Here is a 24,022-nt window from a genome sequence, read left to right on the forward strand (position 1 = left end):
CTACTACGCCTTGCGTGGTATCAAGAAGACCAAGCCGGCGTGCCGCGATAAGTTCCTGAGTAAGGAGCAGTACATGAAGGTAATTCTTAAGGCCTTCTACTTAAGTTCCTTCATTTAGTAATTCTTAGCCGTAGCGCTCAAGTTTCTATTTGCTAACTTAGGCGCCTCCGAGATGGTGTGCGGATCGGATGGATTGTTGGGAGTTGTTGGTCGATGAGTGGTGCTCAAAAGAATGGCTAGCCCTCCACAACGAGGCCAAGGACAAACGTGCCCAAATGGAAGGTGTGCCACACCATCAAGGCAGCTCCAACTTATATCAGTTCGGGCGCAACTGGGTATGTGGTTTGCTTCATGATTCATGCAATTCATTCATCATGCTAGCTTGAGCCCTTTAATTACTAATTTTCATTGTTTCTCTCTTTCAGGCACGCTACAATAAGGCGGATAAGGTGCCAGAGGTGTACGACCTGTATGCCATGGCCCACACTGGCTCTTTCAAGAAAGTCAAGGCTTTCTCTCAGTCTGACCTCGATGATGCAAACAACTTCACCAACATCTCCTCCCACAACAAGCTCGTGAGATATAGAGATGAGGGGAAGGCGAGGAAAGGGGAGGACTTTAACCCGAGCCAGGGTCCCATTGATCCAGAGCTGGTGATGATATCTGGTGGCGGGAGGTCCCATGGCTTCATAGCCATTGGAGATGGACTTATCCGTTGTCCTAGCACTCTCCCGGAGATCAAGGCGCGCCAGTCGAGCTCCGCTCCTGAGATAAGGTCTCGTGAACGGCCAGTGCAACTCGCCATCAAGGTTAGTGATACGTACTCAGTTATCCTTCTCCATTACATTGTGTGCGCTTCCATCAATGATAACAAATGGTCATGTGAGTGGTGTTGCAGGCTGCTATACAGACTGAGAGAGATAGAACGGAGAAACTTCTGGCGGAGGCGGCGGAGAGGCAGCGGGAGATGGAGGAGAGGACGAGAAAGATGATGGAGGAGGAGAGGGCACGGAATGACATGCAGGCAAGGGCCATGTACGAGCTCCTTGTGGTAAGTTTCTTCTACAGATTACTTGCTAGTCTTAACATTTGAGTCTCATTACTAACTAGTATGACTCTGTTCTGAAAACCAAATGTGCAGTATGTGTGCGAGAAGTCCGGTCAGCCCGCTCCGCCGATGCCAGTGATTGCTCCTGGGAGCACGGTGAGTTTAATTTGAATGGACATTACTTGCTAGTCTTAACATTTGAGTGTCGTAATGCTAACGAGACATTAGAAATGATCTTTGGTGCAGCTTAACTCCAGAAACGCATCGCACGATCCTTCTCCAGGTAGCGGCACTAGCCACCCCGCTCCTACACCTCCCTGATCACGGTAAGTTTCTCTAGTGTTTTGCTTAACAAATGCATAAAGACCTAGACTTAGCTTTATTTCCTCCAATATGCTTACCATAATGACCTAGAGTTAGCTTCTTTTCCTCCAAAATGACTTAATAAGCTTACTGACCTTATAAACCATCCATTTTACCTAAGTTATCTCTAAAACGATATGTACTTAGCTAACTTATGTCAAAAATTGCATAATTAGCTCATAAACGACCCATTTCACCTAGGTTAACTCATAAACGACCCATTTCACCTAGGTTAGCTCATAAACGACCCATTTCACCTAGGTTAGCTCATAAACGATCCATTTCACCTAGGTTAGCTCATAAAAGATCCATTTCACCTAACTTAGCTCATAAACGACCCATTTCACCTAGGTTAACTCATAAACGACCCATTTCACCTAGGTTAGCTCATAAACGACCCATTTCACCTAGGTTAGCTCATAAACGATCCATTTCACCTAGGTTAGCTCATAAACGATCCATTTCACCTAACTTAGCTCATAAACGATCCATTTCACCTAAGATAGCTCATAAACGATCCATTTCACCTAGGTTAGCTAATAAACGATCCATTTCACCTAAGTTAACTCATAAACGATCCATTTCAACTAATTTAGCTCATAAATGATCCAGTTCACCTAAGTTAGCTAATAAATGGCATATACTTCTTCTTCTAGTCTTCTTCTTCTTCTTCTATTCTTTTTCTTCTAGTCTAATTCTTCTTCTAGTCTTCTTTTTCTAACTTTCTTATTTGCCATTTTGCAGGTTTCGTTCACTTCACGGAAGCCAGCTTTCTATGATGGATTGCTTGTTTTTTCCTTTGATGCACTTCTTGTATTCTGCTCGCTTGCTATGATGAAACTAGATTGCTATGATGAAACTTTGCATATTGTAATATGTATGGATCGATGGAACTATGTGCAACCTACTATGTATGTATGGATATATATGTGCTGGATATTTATTATGTTGGATATATATGTGCTGGCTCCTGTGATATATTTGCTGTGATATATTTCCTGTGATAATTGTTGGATATAAGAAAAACAGAATAAAAAGAGGCAGTGCAGGCTCTTTGCTGTCCGCGCGGACGGCAAAGACACCTTTGCCATCGGTGGCAGACGGCAAAGGGGGCACGTGGCGCCCACCTGTGCTTCCTGAGAGATGGGCCATTTGGCAAATTTGCCTACCGTGGCGGACGGCAAAGCTAAGCTGATGGCAAAGACTTTGCCTTTGCCGTCCGCCGTGGCAGACGGTAAAAAACAGCGGGCGCTGACGCATTGCTGACGTCAACTGGCGGACGGCAAAGAGGCGCTCAAATTTGCCGTCCGCTGGCGGATGGCAAAGGCCGCCGTTAGCCGCCTAATGGACTAACGCTGGCGGACGTCCAGTATTTTTGCCGTCCCTCCTCTTTGCCGTCCGCCGCTGTAGGCAAAGGACTCTTTGCCGTCCGCCATAAAAAGCAGACGGCAAAGGACCTGTTTACCGTAGCCTACTTTGCCGGAGCCTTTTGCCGTCCGCGGCTGACGGCAAAGGCCTTTGCCGTCCGCCGTTCGAGCCTTTGCCGTCCGCCGTGGCAGACGACAAAATAGCTGTTTCCTGTAGTGCAGAAGACACCTCGGAGACTTGGAGATCAAGTCAGAAGAGCCACGAGGCGGCGGCAAGGGAGAGGGCACGCCTCCTCGGGACTCCTCTGACCTAACCCTTGGCCCCATATATTCACATATATTCCCAAACCACCAGAAGCATCCATGAAAACACTTTTCCGCCACTGCAACCTTATGCTCCCATGAGATCCCATCTTGGGGCCTTTTCCGGCATCCTGCTGGAGGGGGATTCGATCACGGAGGGCATCTACATCAACTCTATTGCCCTTCCGATGAAGCGTGAGTAGTTTACCACAGACCTACAGGTCCACAGCTAGTAGCTAGATGGCTTCTTCTCTCTCTTTGATTCTCAATACCATGTTCTCCTCGATGTTCTTGGAGATCTATCCGATGTAATCTTCTTTTGCGGTGTGTTTGTCGAGATCCGATGAATTATGGATCTATGATCATCTTATCTATGAATATTATTTCAATCTTCTCTGAATTCTTTTATGCATGATTTGATATCTTGGTATTCTCTTCGAACTATCGGTTTAGTTTGGCCAACTAGATTGGTTTTTCTTGCAATGGGAGAAGTGCTTAGCTTTGGGTTCAATCTTGCGGTGTCCTCACCCAGTGACAGTAGGGGTAGTGAGGTACGTATTGTATTGTTGCCATCGAGGATAAAAAGATGGGGCTTACATCATATTGCTTGAGTTTATTCCTCTACATCATGTCATCTTACTTCAAGCGTTACTCTGTTCTTCATGAACTTAATACTCTAGATGCAGGCAGGAGTCGGTCGATGTGTGGAGTAATAGTAGTAGATGCAGGCAGGAGTCGGTCTACTTGACACGGACGTGGTGCCTATATTTCATAATCATTGCCTTAGATATCGTCATAACTTTGCGCTTTTGTATCAATTGCTCGACAGTAATTTGTTCACCCACCATATTATTTGCTATCTTGAGAGAAGGCTCTAGTGAAACCTATGGCCCCCGGGTCTATTTTGCATCATATAAGTTTCCGATCTACTATTTTGCAATATTTTCCTTTCCAATCTATAAACAAAAAAACCCCAAAAAATATTTACTTTATCTTTTGTTTAGTTTTATCTATCTCGATCAGATCTCACTTTTGCAAGTGACCGTGAAGGGCTTGACAACCCCTTTATCGTGTTGGGTGCAAGTGTTTGATAGTTTGTGCAGGTATTGGTGATTTGTGCGTTGTCTCCTACTGGATTGATACATTGGTTATCTAACTAAGGGAAATAATTATCTCTACTTTGCTGCATCACCCTTTCCTCTTAAAAGGAAAAACCAACGCAAGCTCAAGAAGTAGCAGGAAGAATTTCTGGCGCCGTTGCCGGGGAGATCTATGCCAAGTCAAGACATACCAAGTACCCATCATAAACTCTCTTCTCTTGCATTACATTATTCTCCATTTGTCTCTCGTTTTCCTCTCCCCCACTTCTAAAATAAATTTCGAAAAGATTTGCCTTTTTATTCACCTTCTTTCGTTCGTCTTTTCGTTTGCCCCTATGTCTTAATTGGTTTGTTTGCTCATTTGCTTGGTATAATAGTGTGTTTATTGAAAATCAGAAGCAAAGAGTTTATGGATCCTCATCCACTTGCTAATCTTTTTAAGAGATCCAATTATGATGAACCAATTGCTAGTGGGTCGTGTGCACGAGATTATCTTTATGAAGTTTTACTTGAAATTCGTGAATCTGAAAATTGTGATAAAGAAATTTATGAAGCGATTCACGATAGCTCCTTGAATAAAAAGCATGATTGCAATGGTGTTATTATAACTTCTATTTATGTCAATTATGTTAATGATATGCAAAACCCTAAGCTTGGGATGCTAATTTTGCTCTATCTACTACTTGTTGCAATGATCATGATTGGAGTGATTCTTCTTATGATCTTGAAAATTTATTTAAGCCCCATGATGAATATGAGATTGATAATAATGTTTGCAATAATATTGAAAGTGGGTTTGGAAGATTGTCAACTTTAGGTCCCACATATTTGGAGAATATTCAATCTTATGAAATTTTTGATAAAAGTGGGCTTGAAGAGGTCATGACTTTATTTAATGATAATCCCACTATTTTGGAAGAGTGTCAACTTTGCATGCATGTGGATCGTGAAGAGAATATTTTATGTGATAGTTATATTGTTGAATTTGAATATAATCCCACATGTAATTATTACGAGAGAGAGAAAATATGGTTGTAGAAATTTTCATGTTACAAAATTACCTCTCATTATGTTGAGATTGCTATTATTTCTTTCTTCTTCCTTGCATATGGTGGTTTCTGCTTGTCTAGATAATTTGTTTGCTTATAAAATCCCAATGCATAGGAAGCATGTTAGACTTAAACTTGTTTGTCACATGTTTTATTATGCTCTCTTTGTGCTTCAATTCTTGTCTTTCATGTGAGCATCATCGAAATTATCAATGCCTAGCTACAAGGCTTTAAAGAAAAGCGCCCGTTGGGAGACAACCCAATTTTTTTCTTTGTAATTCATCTAGCCTCTGTTTAGATGTGTTTTTGTGTTTTAATTACTGTTTGTGCCAAGTAAGACCTTTGGGATGGCTAACAGTGCTAGTTGTTTTGATCTTGCTGAAAAACAAAAACTTTTGCGCCCAGGAAAATAAATTTGTTTCTTTACAGAAGCATGCTTTTGATCTGATTCTTTTTGCAAAAGATTGGTACACAAATTGCCCATGTTGTCCTAATTCTTCAGAATTTTTGGAGTTACAGAAGTATTCGAGAGTTACGGATTACTACAGATTGTTCTGTTTTTGACAAATTCTGTTTTCTATGTGTTGTTTGCTTATTTTGATGAATCTATGGGTAGTATCAGGGGGTATGAACCATGGAAAAGTTGGAATAAAGTAGATATTACACCAATATAAATAAAGAATCGGTTCACAACAGTACCAAAAGTGGTGATTTATTTTGTTATACTAACGGTGCTTATGAGATTTTCCGTTGAGTTTTGTGTTGTGGAGTTTTCAAGTTTTGGGTAAGGATTTGATGGACTGTGGAATAAGGAGTGGCGAGAGCCTAAGCTTGGGATTCCCAAGGCACCCCAAGGTAATATTCAAGGACAAGCAAGAGCCTAAGCTTGGGGATGTCCCGGAAGGCATCCCCTCTTTCGTCTTTGTGTATCGGTAACTTTACTTGAGGCTATATCTTTATTCACCACATGATATGTGTTTTGCTTGGAGCGTCTTGTATGATATGAGTCTTTACTTTTTAGTTTGCCACAGTCATCCTTATTGTACACACATTTTGAGAGGGACACGCATGAATCGTGATTTATTAGAATACTCTATGTGCTTCACATATATCTTTTGAGCTAGGCAATTTTGCTCTAGTGCTTTAGTTATATCTTTTTAGAGCACGGCGGTGGCTTTATTTTGTAGAAATTATTGAACTCTCATGCTTCACTTATATTATTTTGAGAGTCTTTTTAAACAGCATGGTAATTTGCTTTGGTTATGAATTTAGTCCTAATATGATAGACATCCAAGAGGGGTATAATAAAAACTTTCATATTAAGTGCATTGAATACTATGAGAAGTTTGATTCCTTATGATTGTTTTGAGATATAGAGATGGTGATATTAGAGTCATGCTAGTGAGTAATTGTGGATTGTAGAAATACTTGTGTTAAAGTTTGTGATTCCCGTAGCATGCACGTATGGTGAACCGTTATGTGATGAAGTCGGAGCATGATTTATTTATTTATTGTCTTCCTTATGAGTGGTAGTCGGGGACGAGTGATGGTCTTTTCCTACCAATCTATCCCCTAGGAGCATGTACGTAGTACTTTGTTTGGATGACTAATAGATTTTTGCAATAAGTATGTGAGTTCTTTATGATTAATGTTGAGTCCGTGGATTATACGCACTCTCACCCTTCCACCATTGCTAGCCTCTCTAGTGCCGCGCAACCTTCGTTGGTACCATGCACCCACCATATACCTTCCTCAAAACAGCCACCATACCTACCTATTATGGCATTTCCATAGCCATTCTGAGATATATTGCCATGCAACTTTCCACCGTTCCGTTTTATTATGACATGTTCCATCATTGTCATATTGCTTTGCATGATCATGTAGTTGACATAGTATTTGTAGCAAAGCCACCATTCATAATTTTTATACATGTCACTTTTGATTCATTGCACATCCCGGTACACCGCCGGAGGCATTCATATAGAGTCATATTTTGTTGTAAGTACCGAGTTGTAATTCTTGAGTTGTAAGTAAATAAAAGTGTGATGATCTTCATTATTAGACAATTGTCCCATGTGAGGAAAGGCTGATGGAGACTATGATTCCCCCACAAGTCGAGATGAGACTCCGAACGAAAAAAAGAAAGAAGAAAAAAAGAGCCCAGAGAGCCCAAAATAAAAAATGAGAGAAAAGAGAGAAGGGGCAATGTTACTATCCTTTTACCACAATTGTGCTTCAAAGTAGCACCATGATCTTCATGATAGAGTGTCTCCTATGTTGTCACTTTCATATGCTAGTGGGAATTTTTCATTATAGAACTTGGCTTGTATATTCCAACAATGGGCTTCCTCAAACTGCCCTAGGTCTTCATGAGCAAGCAAGTTGGATGCACACTGCTACCTCTTGAGCACTGCGTTGGTTTTTCCCTTGAACAGGAAAGGGTGATGCAGCAAAGTAGCGTATGTATTTCCCTCAGTTTTGAGAACCAAGGTATCAATCCAGTAGGAGGCCACGCTCAAGTCCCTCGCGCCTACACAAACAAATAAGAACCTCGCAACCAACACAATAAAGGGGTTGTCAATCCCTTCACGGTCACTTACGAAAGTGAGATCTGATAGATATGATAAGATAATATTTTTGGTATTTTTATGATAAAGATGCAAAGTAACATAAAAGGCAATAAAAATAGCTAAGTGTTGGAAGATTAATATGATGGAAAATAGACCCGGGGGCCATAGGTTTCACTAGTGGCTTCTCTCAAGAGCATAAGTATTACTGTGGGTGAACAAATTACTGTTGAGCAATTGATAGAATTGAGCATAGTTATGAGAATATCTAGGTATGATCATGTATATAGGCATCACGTCCGCGACAAGTAGACCGACTCCTGCCTGCATCTACTACTATTACTCCACACATCGACCGCTAACCAGCATGCATCTAGAGTATTAAGTTCAAAAGAACAGAGTAATGCTTTAAGTAAGATGACATGATGTAGAGGGATAAACTCATGCAATATGATATAAACTCCATCTTGTTATCCTTGATGGCAACAATACAATACATGCCTTGCTGCCCCTACTGTCACTAGGAAAGGACACCGCAAGATTGAACCCAAAGCTAAGCACTTCTCCCATTGCAAGAAAGATCAATCTAGTAGGCCAAACCAAACTGATAATTCGAAGAGACTTGCAAAGATAACCAATCATACATAAAAGAATTCAGAGGAGATTCAAATATTGTTCATAGATAAACTTGATCATAAACCCACAATTCATTGGTCCCAACAAACACACCGCAAAAGAAGAGTTACATCAAATAGATCTCCATGAGAATCATGGAGAACTTTGTATTGAGATCCAAAGAGAGAGAACAAGCCATCTAGCTAATAACTATGGACCCGAAGGTCTGAGGTAAACTACTCACACATCATCGGAGAGGCTATGGTGTTGATGTAGAAGCCCTCCGTGATCAATGCCCCCTCCGGCAGGACGCCGAAAAAGGCCCCAAGATGGGATCTCATGGGTACAGAAGGTTGTGGCGGTGGAGTTAGGTTTTCATGGATGCCTCTGATTGTTTCGGGGTACGTAGGTATATATAGGAGGAAGAAGTACGTCGGTGGAGCAACGTGGGGCCCATGAGGGTGGAGGGCGCGCCCCCTGCCTTGTGCTCTCCTTGTTGATTTCTTGACGTGGACTCCAAGTCCTCTGGATCACGTTTGTTCCGAAAATCACGTTCCCGAAGGTTTCATTCCGTTTGGACTCTGTTTGATATTATTTTTCTGCGAAACTCTGAAATAGGCAAAAAACTGTAATTTGGGCTGGGCCTCCGGTTAATAGGTTAGTCCCAAAAATAATATAAAAGTATATAATAAAGCCCATTAATCATCCAAAACAGAATATAATACAGAATGGAACAATAAAAAATTATAGATACGTTGGAGACGTATCAAGCATCCCCAAGCTTAATTCATGCTCGTCCTCGAGTAGGTAAATGATAAAAACAGAATTTTTGATGTGGAATGCTACTTGGCATTATTTTTTATCTCTTAACTGTGGTATGAATGTTCAGATCCGAAAGATTCAAGATAAAAGTTTAATATAGACATAAAAGTAATAATACTTCAAGCATACTAACTAAGAAATTATGTCTTCTCACAATAATATGGCCAAAGAAAGTTCATCCCTACAAAATCATATAGTTTGGTCATGCTCCATTTCCATCACACAAGAATGCTCTCATCATGCACAACCCCGGTGACAAGCCAAGCAATTGTTTCATACTTTAGTAATCTCAAACTTTTTCAACCTTCACGCAATACATGAGCGTGAGCCATGGATATAGCACTCTGAGTGGAATAGAATACAAGGATGGGGGTTATGTGGAGAAGACAAAAAAGGAGAAAGTCTCACATCAATGCGGCTAATCAATGGGCTATGGAGATGCCCGTCGATTGATGTTAATGCACGGAGTAGGGATTGCCATGCAACGGATGCACTAGAGCTATAAATGCATGAAAGCTCAACAAAAGAAACTAAGTGGGTATGCATCCAACTTGCTTGCTCACGAAGACCTAGGGCATTTGAGGAAGCCCATTGTTGGAATATACAAGCCAAGTTCTATAATGAAAAATTCCCACTAGTATATGAAAGTGACAAAACAAGAGACTCTCTATCATGAAGATCATGGTGCTACTTTGAAGCACAAGTGTGAAAAAAGGATAGTAGCATTACCCCTTTTTATTTTCTCTTTTTTTGGGCCTCCCTTTTTTTATTTGGCCTTTCTCTTTTTTTTGGGACAATGCTCTATGAATGATTATCATCACACTTCTATTTATTTACAACTCAACGATTACAACTCGATACTAGAAAAAAGTATAACTCTATATGAATGCCTCTGGCGGTGTACCGGGATGGGCAATGAATCAAGAGTGACATGTATGAAAAATAATGAACGGTGGCTTTGCCACAAATATGATGTCAACTACATGATCATGCAAAGCAATATGACAATGATGAACGTGTCATGATAAACGGAACGGTGGAAAGTTGCATGGCAATATATCTCGGAATGGCTATGGAAATGCCATAATAGGTAGGTATGGTGGCTGTTTTGAGGAAGATATAAGGAGGTTTATGTGTGATAGAGCGTATCATATCACTGGGTTTGGATGTACCGGCGAAGTTTGCACCAACTCTCAAGGTGAGAAAGGGCAATGCACGGTACCGAAGAGGCTAGCAATGATGGAAAGGTAAGAGTGTGTATAATCCATGGACTCAACATTAGTCATAAAGAACTCACATACTTATTGCAAAAATCTATAAGTCATCAAAAACCAAGAACTACGCGCATGCTCCTAGGGGATAGATTGGTAGGAAAAGACCATCGCTCGTCCCCGACCGCCACTCATAAGGAAGACAATCAAAGAACACCTCATGTTTCAAATTTGTTACATAACGTTTACCATACGTGCATGCTACGGGACTTGCAAACTTCAACACAAGTATTTCTTAATTTCACAACTACTCAACTAGCACAACTTTAATATCACAACCTCCATATCTCAAAACAATCATCAAGCATTAAACTTCTCTTAGTATACAACACACTTCTAAGAAAGTTTTTACTAGTCTTGAATGCCTAGCATATTATGACTAATTTCCCAATTTAAGCAAATTACCATGCTGTTTAAGACTCTCAAAATAATATAAGTGAAGCATGAGAGAATAATAGTTTCTATAAAACAAAACCACCGCCGTGCTCTAAAAGATATAAGTGAAGCACTAGAGCAAAAACTATATAGCTCAAAAGATATAAGCGAAGCGCATAGAGTATTCAAATAAATTCCGAATCATGTGTGTCTCTCTCAAAAGGTGTGTACAGAAAAGATGATTGTGGTAAACTAAAAAGAAAAGACTCAAATCATACAAGACGCTCCAAGCAAAACACATATCATGTGGTGAATAAAAATATAGCTCCAAGTAAAGTTACCGATGGAAGTAGACGAAAGAGGAGATGCCTTCCGGGCGTCCCCAAGCTTTGGCTTTTTGGTGTCCTTAGATTACCTTGGGGTGCCATGGGCATCCCCAAGCTTAGGCTCTTGCCACTCCTTGTTCCATAATCCATCAAATCTTTTACCCAAAACTTGAAAACTTCACAATACAAAACTTAACAGAAAATCTCGTGAGCTCCGTTAGCGAAAGAAAACAAAACACCACTTCAAGGTACTGTAATGAACTCATTATTTATTTATATTGGTGTTAAACCTACTGTATTCCAACTTCTCTATGGTTTATAAACAATTTTACTAGCCATAGATTCATCAAAATAAGCAAACAACACACGAAAAACAGAATCTGTCAAAAACAGAACAGTCTGTAGTAATCTATAACTAACGCAAACTTCTGGAACTCAAAAAAATCTACCAAAATAGGAATACGTAAAAAAAATGTTTATTGATCTGATGCAATTGGAATCAATATTTTATCACGTTCTGGTGATTTTTAAAAATTGTTTTCGTGAACAGAAAGTTTCTAGAATTTTCAGCAAAATCAAATAACTATCATCCAAGAAGATCCTATAGGTTTAACTTGGCACAAACACTAATTGAAACATAAAAACAAACCTAACCAGAGGCTAGATCAAAGATTTATTCCTAAACAGAAGCAAAAAGCAAAAAACTAAAAATAAAATTGGGTTGCCTCCCAACAAGCGCCATCGTTTAACGCCCCTAGCTAGGCATTGAGATTTCGATGATGCTCACATGAAAGACAAGAATTGAAGCGCAAAGAGAGCATCATGAAACATGTGAAAAACACATCTAAGTCTAACATAGTTCCTATGAATAGGCATCTTATAGGAAAACAAATTATCATAGCAACCAAAAAACTAGCATATGCAAGGAAGTGAAAAGAAACAATAGCAATCTCAACATAACGAGAGGTAATTTATTATCATGAAAATTTCTACAACCATATTTTCCTCTCTCATAATAATTACATGTGGGATCATAAGCAAATTCAACGAAATAGCTATCACAATAAATATTTTCAACACGATCCACATGCATGCAAAGTTGACACTCTTCCAAAATAGTGGAAGTAACATTAACTAAAGTCATGACCTCTCCAAACCCACTTTTATCAAAAATGCCATAAGATTCAACATTCTCCAAATATGTGGGATCTAAAGTTGACACTCTTCCAAACCCACTTTCAATATTATTGCAAACATTATTATCAATCTCATATTCATCATGAGGCTTAAATAAATTTTCAAGTTCATAAGAAGAATCACCCCAATCATGATCATTGCAACAAGTTGAGGATATAGCAAAACTAGCATCCCCAAGCTTAGGGTTTTGCATATTATTAGCACAATTGGCATCAATAGAATTTATGATAACATCATTGCAATCATGCTTTTCATCGAAGGAACTACCAAGTATGGGTGCAATAGCAACGATCTCATGTTTAACATAATGAACTATAGCAAATTCATCTTCATAAATATTGGCATCATGGCCACAAGAATAGCAAGCATCATGTTCATCAAGGGATATTTCAATCAAATCATCGGAATCATCATTATCTATAGATTCATGCATATCATTATTTTCTTCCAAAGCAACGGTCATTCTCTCAATAAATTCTTTGACATAGCCATTATGAGCATAGTTTTCATAGCAATATTTAAGTATGTCAAAATTTTCAGATTCATAGAGAGTAGTAGCATACTTTTCAATCAAAGAAGCAACTTCATAAGCACCCTTAAAAGCAACAAATTCTTCAATTTGTTCGATATCATAGTAACTATAAACACCCTTTGCATAAGAAGATAAGATTTCATTATCATTAAACTCACATAGGTAGGGAAGGTGTTTTTTAGGGTTCTTAGAGCAACAAGTAAAATCATGAATTTCACAAAGATTCCAAGCATAACACAACAATTTGTTTATTTGATTCCATAAGAGTTTCCCTTTTTCAGACAAACGGTGACGCACAAAATGAGCATGCTCATCTAAAGATTTCCCATCAACTAGGCTAGTTGGGGTTTCAGCACGAGCGCATAAGGATCAAAGATGATCCAAGTAGAACACTTTAAGTGGATCCATATCAATAGATTTTTAGCCAGCAAAGATGCAAGCAAAAAGAAGGCACATGGTAACACAAGCAAACAAAAGAACGAACAGAAGAAGGGCGAATAAAACGGCAAAGGTGAAGTGGGGGAGAGGAAAACGAGAGGCAAATTGCAAATAATGTAATGCGAGGGATAAGAGTTTGTGATGGGTACTTGGTATGTTGACTTTTGCGTAGACTCCCCGGCAACGGCGCCAGACATCCTTCTTGCTACCTCTTGAGCACTGAGTTGGTTTTTCCCTTGAAGAGGAAAGGGTGATGCAGCAAAGTAGCATAAGTATTTCCCTCAGTTTTGAGAACCAAGGTATCAATCCAGTAGGAGGCCACGCTCAAGTCCCTCGCACCTACACAAACAAATAAGAACCTCGCAACCAACGCAATAAAGGGGTTGTCAATCCCCTCACGGTCACTTACGAAAGTGAGATCTGATAGATATGATAAGATAATATTTTTGGTATTTTTATGATAAAGATGCAAAGTAAAATAAAAGGCAATAAAAATAGCTAAGTGTTGGAAGATTAATATGATGGAAAATAGACCCGGGGGCCATAGGTTTCACTAGTGGCTTCTCTCAAGAGCATAAGTATTACGGTGGGTGAACAAATTACTGTTGAGCAATTGATAGAATTGAGCATAGTTATGAGAATATCTAGGTATGATCATGTATATAGGCATCACGTCCGCGACAAGTAGACCGACTCCTGCTGCATCTACTACTATTACTCCACACATCGACCGCTATCCAGCATGCATCTAGAGTATTAAGTTCAAAAGAACAGAGTAATGCTTTAAGTAAGATGACAAGTAAGATGACATGATGTAGAGGGATAAACTCATGCAATATGATATAAACCCCATCTTGTTATCCTCGATGGCAACAATACAATACGTGCCTTGCTGCCCCTACTGTCACTGGGAAAGGACACCGCAAGATTGAACCCAAAGCTAAGCACTTCTCCCATTGCAAGAAAGATCAATCTAGTAGGCCAAACCAAACTGATAATTCGAAGAGACTTGCAAAGATAACCAATCATACATAAAAAATTCAGAGGAGATTCAAATATTGTTCATAGATAAACTTGATCATAAACCCACAATTCATCGGTCTCAACAAACACACCGCAAAAGAAGAGTTACATCAAATAGATCTCCACGAGAATCGTGGAGAACTTTGTATTGAGATCCAAAGAGAGAGAAGAAGCCATCTAGCTAATAACTATGGACCCGAAGATCTGAGGTAAACTACTCACACATCATCGGAGAGGCTATGGTGTTGATGTAGAAGCCCTCCGTGATCAATGCCCCCTCTGGCAGGACACCGGAAAAGGCCCCAAGATGGGATCTCACGGGTACAGAAGGTTGCGGTGGTGGAATTAGGTTTTCGTGGATGCCTCTGATGGGTTCGGGGTACGTAGGTATATATAGGAGGAAGAAGTACGTCGGTGGAGCAACATGGGCGCCACGAGGGTGGAGGGCGCGCTTGGGGGGGGGGGGGGGGGGGTAGGCGCGCCCTCCTGCCTCGTGCTCTCCTGGTTGATTTCTTGACGTGGACTCCAAGTCCTCTGGATCACGTTTGTTCCAAAAATCACGTTCCCGAAGGTTTCATTCCGTTTGGCCTCCGTTTGATATTCTTTTTCTGCGAAACTCTGAAATAGGCAAAAAAAAGCAGCAATTTGGGCTGGGCCTCCGGTTAATAGGTTAGTCCCAAAAATAATATAAAAGTGTATAATAAAGTCCATTAATCATCCAAAACAGAATATAATATAGCATGGAACAATAAAAAAATTATAGATATGTTGGAGACGTATCACACACCCACTTAGTTTTCTTTTGATCTTTCATAAACCTATAGCTCTAGTGCATCTGTTGCATGGCATTCCCTACTCACTCACATTGATATCTATTGATGGGAATCTCCATAGCCCGTTAATACGCCTAGTTGATGTGAGACTATCTCCCTCTTTTTTGTCCTCTCCACAACCACCATATTCTATTCCACTATAGTGCTATGTCCATGGCTCACACTCATGTATTGCGTGAAAGTTGAAAAGGTTTGAGAGCACCAAAAGTATGAAACAATTGCTTGGCTTGTCATCGGGGTTGTGCATGATTTGAATATTTTGTGTGATGAAGATGGAGCATAGCCAGACTATATGATTTTGTAAGGATAAGCTTTCTTTGGCCATGTTATTTTGAGAAGACATAATTGCCTTGTTAGTATGCTTGAAGTATTATTGTTTTTATGTCAATACTAAACTTTTGTTTTGAATCTTATCGCGGATCTCATCAAGTATGCTGACTCAGACAACACCAAAGATCTCGGGTCCGATGATGAGAAATCCAGCAAGGGGAAGAAGAATGGTAATAACAAGGGTCAGCAACAAAACGTGACAGGTCTTAACCAGGGCAATGGTGGCAAACGCAAGCAATCCGATGGCGGGTCAGACTTTGTGGCTAACACCAATACACAACATAATAATCAGCATCGTAAGGGTAAGCCACAGTTTCGAGGACTGAGATTTAACCTGGAGGCGTAAATGAACCTTGCCCAAAACATAGTTTCCCGGATAAACCATCAAATCACTTGTGGAAGGATTGTTTTATAATGAAGGAATACAAGAACTCTGGCTTTCATCAGAATCATAGTAACAATAATGGCCCGCATGGCGGGTCAGGATCCGGCTCACACGGGCCCGGCTTTGGGGGCGGCGGCTCAAGTTCTGGACATCAAGGACAGGGTAATCAGGGCGGTTATAATTAGCAGCCCGGTCAGGGTAACCAGCAACAACAGTCAGGATATCAGAGTAATCCCAAGCAACTTAACAGCGGCCAATATCATGTTTTCACCACAAGCCTTTGCAAGCGAGATCAGACGGTTCATAAATGTGCCGTCAATGCAATTGAGCCGGTGGTGCCTCGATATTTGCGGTGGTCAGAGCAGCCAATCATATGGAGACGTGAGGATCACCTGCCCCGGGTTGATAATCCGGGTCAGCTGGCATTGGTGGTTGCCCCTCAAGTTGGGGGTTATAAATTCACTAAGGTGCTCATGGATGGAGGCAGCAACATCAATATCCTTTATTATGATACCTTTTGCCGTATGAATTTGACTGGCAAAGATCTTAAGTCGTCCTCTACAGTCTTTCACGGTGTGGTACCTGGTAAGTCGGCATATTCAGTTGGTAAGATTGCCTTAGAGGTGGCTTTTGGCGATGACTATGATTACAGAGCAGAGACATTGTGGTTTGAAGTGGGTAAGATCAAAATCCCTTACCATGCCCTGTTTGGTCGGCCGGCTTATGCCAAGTTTATGGCACGACCTTGTTATGTATATCTGCAGCTCAAGATGCCAGGACATAAGGGTACCATTACAGTCCATGGCAATAGAAAGATTTCTTTGGAGTGCGAGGAAGGTGATGCTGCCTATGCTGAGTCTGCCTGTGCCACAGAGGAACTTAAGTTTATAAGTATAATGTTGACCCAGCTAACATGACCCCTTTAAAGAAGCCAACCACAGAGCAAGACCCTTTATTGAAGTTTAAGTCGGCAGATGATACCAAACAGGTTGATTTTGTCCCTGGCGACTCATCTCAGTAGTTCACTATTGTCGTGGGAAACCATGGCCACCTATTGGACCATGAGCCCCTTTTGGTTCGGCGGGGGGATGGGCACGTTGCAAAAAGAGCGGAGAAGCGTAACACAACACAACTGATATCACACGGGCAGTTTTACCCAGGTTCGGGCCGCTGCAAGGCGTAAAACCCTACTCCTTCTTTGGTGGATTGGTGGTGGAAAATGGTGGAAAAATGTAGCGCTCTTGCCCAGCAAGGTTGCCTCGGGGCGAGAGTGGCTACGCGCGTATGAATGTGCAGGGGTCTGAATCCTTTCTACGGTTGCCATGGGCCTCCTTTTATAGATCAAGGGGTCACCACAGTGGCAAACCAGTCTTTACATACGGATTAGATAGCAAACAGTGCTATCATACCTAACTCTGTAGGCTGACAGAGCGCATTAAATGCGCCGCTCAGTGTCACCTCCGCCGATCTCTTCACCATCGCCTTCGTCTATGCCCTCCCGCCCCCGCCGGGCTACCTCTCCTGGAGCCCAACAGGGTCAGGCTGGCCTTCTGCCTAGGCACTCCTTTTGCCCTCTTCACCTCCTGCCGTAGTGCCTCGGAGGAGAGGGACAAGAAAGGGCATCACGTGGCACTTATCTTTTTTTAATCTTAAATCTGTAGGCACTTGCCAAATTTTAGTTCAAATTATGTAAGCTCTTGAATCCACGTTTGTGTCCTATAAGGTCAGTACTTGTTTGATCAGCATATTAATGAAAAAGATAAACCTTGCGGGGGACTTGTGCATGTAATATGTACATGCAGGGGTGGAACGCCTCTATATTTTTAAGTAAACAAGTTTTCCCCGGCAGGCTACCCTGCCGGTACCCTCAGTTTTTTTGCCCTGGAGTCAGGCCTACCGGGCACAAATCATGAAGAGGGACCAGACCCCCGCCAATCTTTTTGCACCAAAGGCCACTGCGACCATCCCGACCGAAGCAACGTTCGAGTCAAGGGATGGGAGCACCTAAGTTTCAAAAAGCTGCGAGGTTTTCTTATGCACAAGTCTTTACTTACAGAACACGTATGGATAAGAGAAAGAACTTATCAGTTTGTCTTGTCGGAGATCATAGTGTAGGCTCATCTTTCCATCTCCTCTTGGAGACCAAGTCCTCGGCAGGAGCCTGCAATTTATGCAGATGAAAATGATGCTAGATGCGATCTTATCTACATGAACATGCGATGCTCATGAAATGCTTATGCATGCATGCAACTTGTCGGGGGCCCCCCAGCGCTTCATTTATTTCTCTGTTGCTCAGGGTCTGCGCCTGGCTTTGTACAAGGGGTTACATGCAACTGAGGCAAGGCCTATACAAAAGGGTGGCTGCCGGGCAGGGCCCGACAGCTGCGCCTTACGGGTAGAACTTGCGGAGATGCTCAATATTCCATGAGTTTTGCAATTGAATGCCATCTCTGGTCTCCATACGGACTGCGCCAGGTCTGGTGACTCATACAACCCGGTAAGGGTCTTCCCACTTCTGCGTCAACTTGTTTACACCCTTCGCGGACTGAACGCGCCTAAGGACAAGGTCGCCTTCCTCAAAACACCGGCATGAACCCTGCGGCTGTGATAGCGACGTAGGGCTTGCTGGTAGCATGCGGCACGTGTAGCAGCCCGGAGACGGTTCTCCTCGAGAAGCACATCATCGTCACGCCGGTGCTGGTCCTGCGCTACTTCATCGTAGGCAAGCACTCGAGGTGACCCGTAAATGAGTTCCGTGGGGATAACTGCTTCTGCCCCATAGACTAGGGAGAAGGGAGTCTGCTGGCAGCTCGATTTGGTGTCGTTCTATGGGACCAAATAAGCACCGGCAGCTTGTCGATCCATCGCCTACCGCACTTCTACAGCTTATCAAATGTTCTCGTCTTGAGTCCTGATACGTCTCCAACGTGTCTATAATTTTTGATCTTTCCATGCTATTATATATTCTGTTTTGGATGTTTAATGGGCTTATTTATACACTTTTATATTATTTTGGGGACTAACCTATTAACCGGAGGCCCAGCCCAAATTGTTGTTTTTTGCCTATTTCAGTGTTTCACAGAAAAAGAATATCAAACATAGTCCAAAGAGAATGAAACCTTCGGGAACGTGATTTTTGGAACAAACGTGATCCAGAGGACTTGGAGTGGACGTCAAGCAACAGACGAGAAGGCCACGAGGTAGGGGGCGCGCCTACCCCCCAGGCACGCCCTCCACCCTCGTGTCTCCACCGACCTACTTCTTCCTCCAATATATACCTACGTACCCCCAAACCATCAGAAGCGCCCACGAAAACCTAATTCCAGCCCGCAACCTTCTGTACCCGTGAGATCCCATCTTGGGGCCTTTTCCGGCGTCCTGCCGGAGGGGGCATTGATCACGGAGGGCTTCTACATCAACACCATAGCCTCTTCGATGATATGTGAGTAGTTTACCTCAGACCTTCGGGTCCATAGTTATTAGCTAGATGGCTTCTTCTCTCTCTTTGGATCTCAATACAAAGTTCTCCTCGATCCTCTTGGAGATCTATTCGATGTAATCTTCTTTTGCGGTGTGTTTGTCGAGATCCGATGAATTGTGGGTTTATGATCAAGATTATCTTTGAACAATATTTGAATCTTCTCTGAATTCTTTTATGTATGATTGGTTATCTTTGCAAGTCTCTTCGAATTATCAATTTGGTTTGGCCTACTAGATTGATCTTTCTTGCAATGGGAGAAGTGCTTAGCTTTGGGTTCAATCTTGCGGTGTCCTTTCCCAGTGACAGCAGGGGCAGCAAGGCACGTATTGTATTGTTGCCATCGAGGATACAAAGATGGGGTTTATATCACATTGCATGAGTTTATCCCTCTACATCATGTCATCTTGCTTAAAGCGTTACTCTGTTCTTATGAACTTAATACTCTAGATGCATGCTGGATAGCGGTCGATGTGTGGAGTAATAGTGGTAGATGCAGAATCGTTTCAGTCTACTTGTCACGGACGTGATGCCTATATACATGATCATACCTAGATATTCTCATAACAATGCTCAATTCTATCAATTGCTCGATAGTAATTTGTTCACCCACCGTAGTACCTATGCTATCTTGAGAGAAGCCACTAGTGAAACCTATGGCCCCCGGGTCTATTTTTCATCATATTAATCTCCCGTTATTTCCATTACTATTTACTTGCTTTCTTTACTTTTTCTCTTTATCATAAAAATACCAAAAATATTATCTTATCAGCTCTATCAGATCTCACTCTTGTAAGTGACCGTGAAGGGATTGACAACCCCTATATCGTGTTGGTTGCGAGGTTCTTATTTGTTTGTGTAGGTGCAAGGGACTTGAGCGTGACCTCCTACTGGATTGATACCTTGGTTCTCAAAAACTGAGGGAAATACATACGCTACTTTACTGCATCACCCTTTCCTCTTCAAGGGAAAACCAACGCAGTGCTCAAGAGGTAGCAAGAAGGATTTCTGGCGCCGTTGCCGGGGAGGTGTGCGCCAAGTCAAGTCAAGACATACCAAGTACCCATCATAAACTCTTATCCCTCGCATTACATTATTTGCCATTTGCCTCTCATTTTCCTCTCCCCACTTCACCCTTGCCGTTTTATTCGCCCTTCCTCCGTTCAATCTTGTGTTACCATGTGCCTTCTTTTTGCTTGCATCTTCGCTTGCTAAGAGTTTATGGATCCTCATCCACTTGCTAATCTATTTAAGATATCCAATTATGATGAACCTATTGCTAGTGAGTTGAGTGCACTAGATTATCTTTATGAGGTTTTGCTTGAAATTCGTGAATCTGAAAATTGTGATGAAGTACTTTATGAAGCGATTCACGATAGATCTTTGAATAAAAAGCATGATTGCAATGATTTTATTATAAATTCTATTGATGTAAATTATGCTAATAATATGCAAAACCCTAAGCTTGGGGATGCTAGTTTTGCTATGTCCTCTACTTGTTGCAATGATCATGATTGGGGTGATTCTTCTTACGATCTTGAAAATTCACTTACTCCCCATGATGAATATGAGATTGATAATAATGTTTGCAATAATATTGAAAGTGGGTTTGGAAGATTGTCAACTTTAGATCCTACATATTTGGAGAATGTTCAATCTTGTGAATTTTTTGATAAAAGTGGGTTTGGAGAGGTCATGACTTTAGGTAATGTTAATCCCACTATTTTGGAAGAGTGTCAACTTTGCATGCATGTGGATCATGTTGAGAAATTTTTATGTGATAGCTATATTGTTGAATTTGATTATGATCCCACATGTAATTATTATGAGAGAGGAAAATATGGTTGTAGAAATTTTCATGATACTAAATTACCTCTCGTTATGTTGAGATTGTCTAGGTTTTATTCTTCTTCCTTGCATATGCTAGGATTTGCTTGCCTTGATAATTTGTTTGCCTAGAAGATGCCTATGCATAGGAAGTATGTTAGAATTAGATGTGTTTGTCACATGCTTTATGATGCTCTCTTTGTGTTTCAATTGCTATGTTTCATGTGAGCATCATTAAAATTATCAATGCCTAGCTAGGGGCGTTAAACGATAGCGCTTGTTGGGAGGCAACCCAATTTTATTTTTAGTATTTTTTTTCTTTTTGGTTCTGTTTAGGAATAAATCTTTGATCTAGCCTCTGGCTAGATTTGTTTTTGTGTTTTAATTAGTGTTTGTGCCAAGTTAAACCTATAGGGTCTTCTTGGATGATAGTTATTTGATCTTGCTGAAAATTCCAGAAACTTTATGTTCAAGAAAACAACTGTTAAAAATCACCAGAACGTGATAAAATACTGATTCCAATTGAAGCAGATCATTAAACAAATTGTCTAGGTCTTCCTATTTTGGTAGAATTTTTGGAGTTCCAGAAGTTTGCGTTAGTTACAGATTACTACAGACTGTTCTGTTTTTGACAGATTCTGTTTTTCATGTGTTGTTTGCTTATTTTGATGAATCTATGGCTAGTAAAATAGTTTATAAACCATATAGAAGTTGGAATACAGTAGGTTTAACACCAATATAAATAAAGAATGATTTCAATACAGTACCTTGAAGTGGTGTTTTGCTTTCTTTCGCTAACGGAGCTCACGAGATTTTCTGTTAAGTTTTGTGTTGTGAAGTTTTCAAGTTTTGGGTAAAGATTTGATGGAGTATGGAACAAGGAGTGGCAAGAGCCTAAGCTTGGGGATGCCCAAGGCACCCCAAGGTAAATCCAAGGACACCAAAAAGCCAAAGCTTGGGGATGCCCCAGAAGGCATCCCCTCTTTCGTCCTCATCCATCGGTAAATTTACTTGGAGCTATATTTTTATTCACCACATGATATGTGTTTTGCTCGGAGCGTCTTGTATGATTTGAGTCTTTGTTAGTTAGTTTGCCACCATCATCCTTGCTGTACACACCTTTTGAGAGAGACACACATGATTCGGAATTTGTTAGAATACTCTTTGTGCTTCACTTATATCTTTTGAGCTATATAGTTTTTGCTCTAGTGCTTCACTTATACCTTTTAGAGCACGGTGGTGGTCATATTTTATAGAAAATTATTGAACTCTCATGCTTCACTTATATTATTTTGAGAGTCTTAAACAGCATGGTAATTTGCTTTAATCGTGAAATTAATCTTCCATATTGAGTTCATTAAATATCATGAGAAGTTAGATACTTGATAAGTGTTTTGAGATATAAAGGTGGTAATATTAGAGTGTGTTAGTTGAGTAATTGTGAAATTGAGAAATACTTGTGTTAAAGTTGGCAAGTCCCATAGCATGCACGTATGGTAAAACTTGTGTAACAATTTTGACACATAGGTGTTCTTTTATTGCTTTCCTTATGAGTGGCGGTCGGGGACGAGCGATGGTCTTTTCCTACCAATCTATCCCTCTAGGGGCATGCGTAGTAGTACTTTGCTTCGAGGGCTACTAAACTTTTGCAATAAGTATATGAGTTCTTTATGACTAATGTGAGTCCATGGATTATACGCACTCTCAACCTTCCACAATTTTCTAGCCTCTACAGTACCGCGCATTGCCCTTTCTCACCTTGAGAGTTGGTGCAAACTTCGCCGGTGCATCCAAATCCCGTGATATGATACGCTCTATCACACATAAGCCTCCTTATATCTTCCTCAAAACAGCCACCATACCTACCTATCATGGCATTTCCATAGCCATTCCGAGATATATTGCCATGCAACTTTCCACCGTTCCGTTTATTATGACACGCTTCATCATTGTCATATTGCTTTGCATGATCATGTAGTTGACATCGTATTTTGTGGCAAAGCCACTATTCATAATTTTTTCATACATGTCACTCTTGATTCATCGGATATCCCGTTACACCGCTGGAGGCATTCACATAGAGTCATATTTTGTTCTAAGTATTGAGTTGTAATTGTTGAATTGTAAATAATAAAAGTGTGATGAGCATCATTATTAGAGCATTGTCCCATGTGAGGAAAGGATGATGGAGACTATGATTCCCCCACAAGTCGGGATGAGATTCCGGACTAAAAAAAAGAGGCCAAGAAAAAAAAGGGAGAAGGCCCAATAAAAAAATGAGAGAAAAAGAGAGAAGAGACAATGTTACTATCGTTTTTCCACACTTGTGCTTCAAAATAGCACCGTGATCTTCATGATAGAGAGTCTCCTATGCTGTCACTTTCATATACTAGTGGGAATTTTTCATTATAGAACTTGGCTTGTATATTCCAATGATGGGCTTCCTCAAAATGCCCTAGGTCTTCGTGAGCAAGCAAGTTGGATGCACACCCACTTAGTTTCTTTTGTTGAGCTTTCATATATTTATAGCTCTAGTGCATCCGTTGCATGGCAATCCCTACTCCTCTCATTGACATCAATTGATGGGCATCTCCATAGCCTATTGATTAGCCGCGTCAATGTGAGACTTTCTACCTTTTTTTCTTCTCTCATAACCCCCATCATTATACTTTACCCCACCCATAATGATATATCCATGGCTTGCGCTCATGTATTGCGTAAGAGTTGATAAGGCTAAAGCACGTTAAAATTATGAACCAATTGCTCGGCT

Source organism: Aegilops tauschii, chromosome 3, assembly GCF_002575655.3.
Source record: "Aegilops tauschii subsp. strangulata cultivar AL8/78 chromosome 3, Aet v6.0, whole genome shotgun sequence".
Taxonomy (NCBI): Eukaryota; Viridiplantae; Streptophyta; class Magnoliopsida; order Poales; family Poaceae; genus Aegilops; species Aegilops tauschii.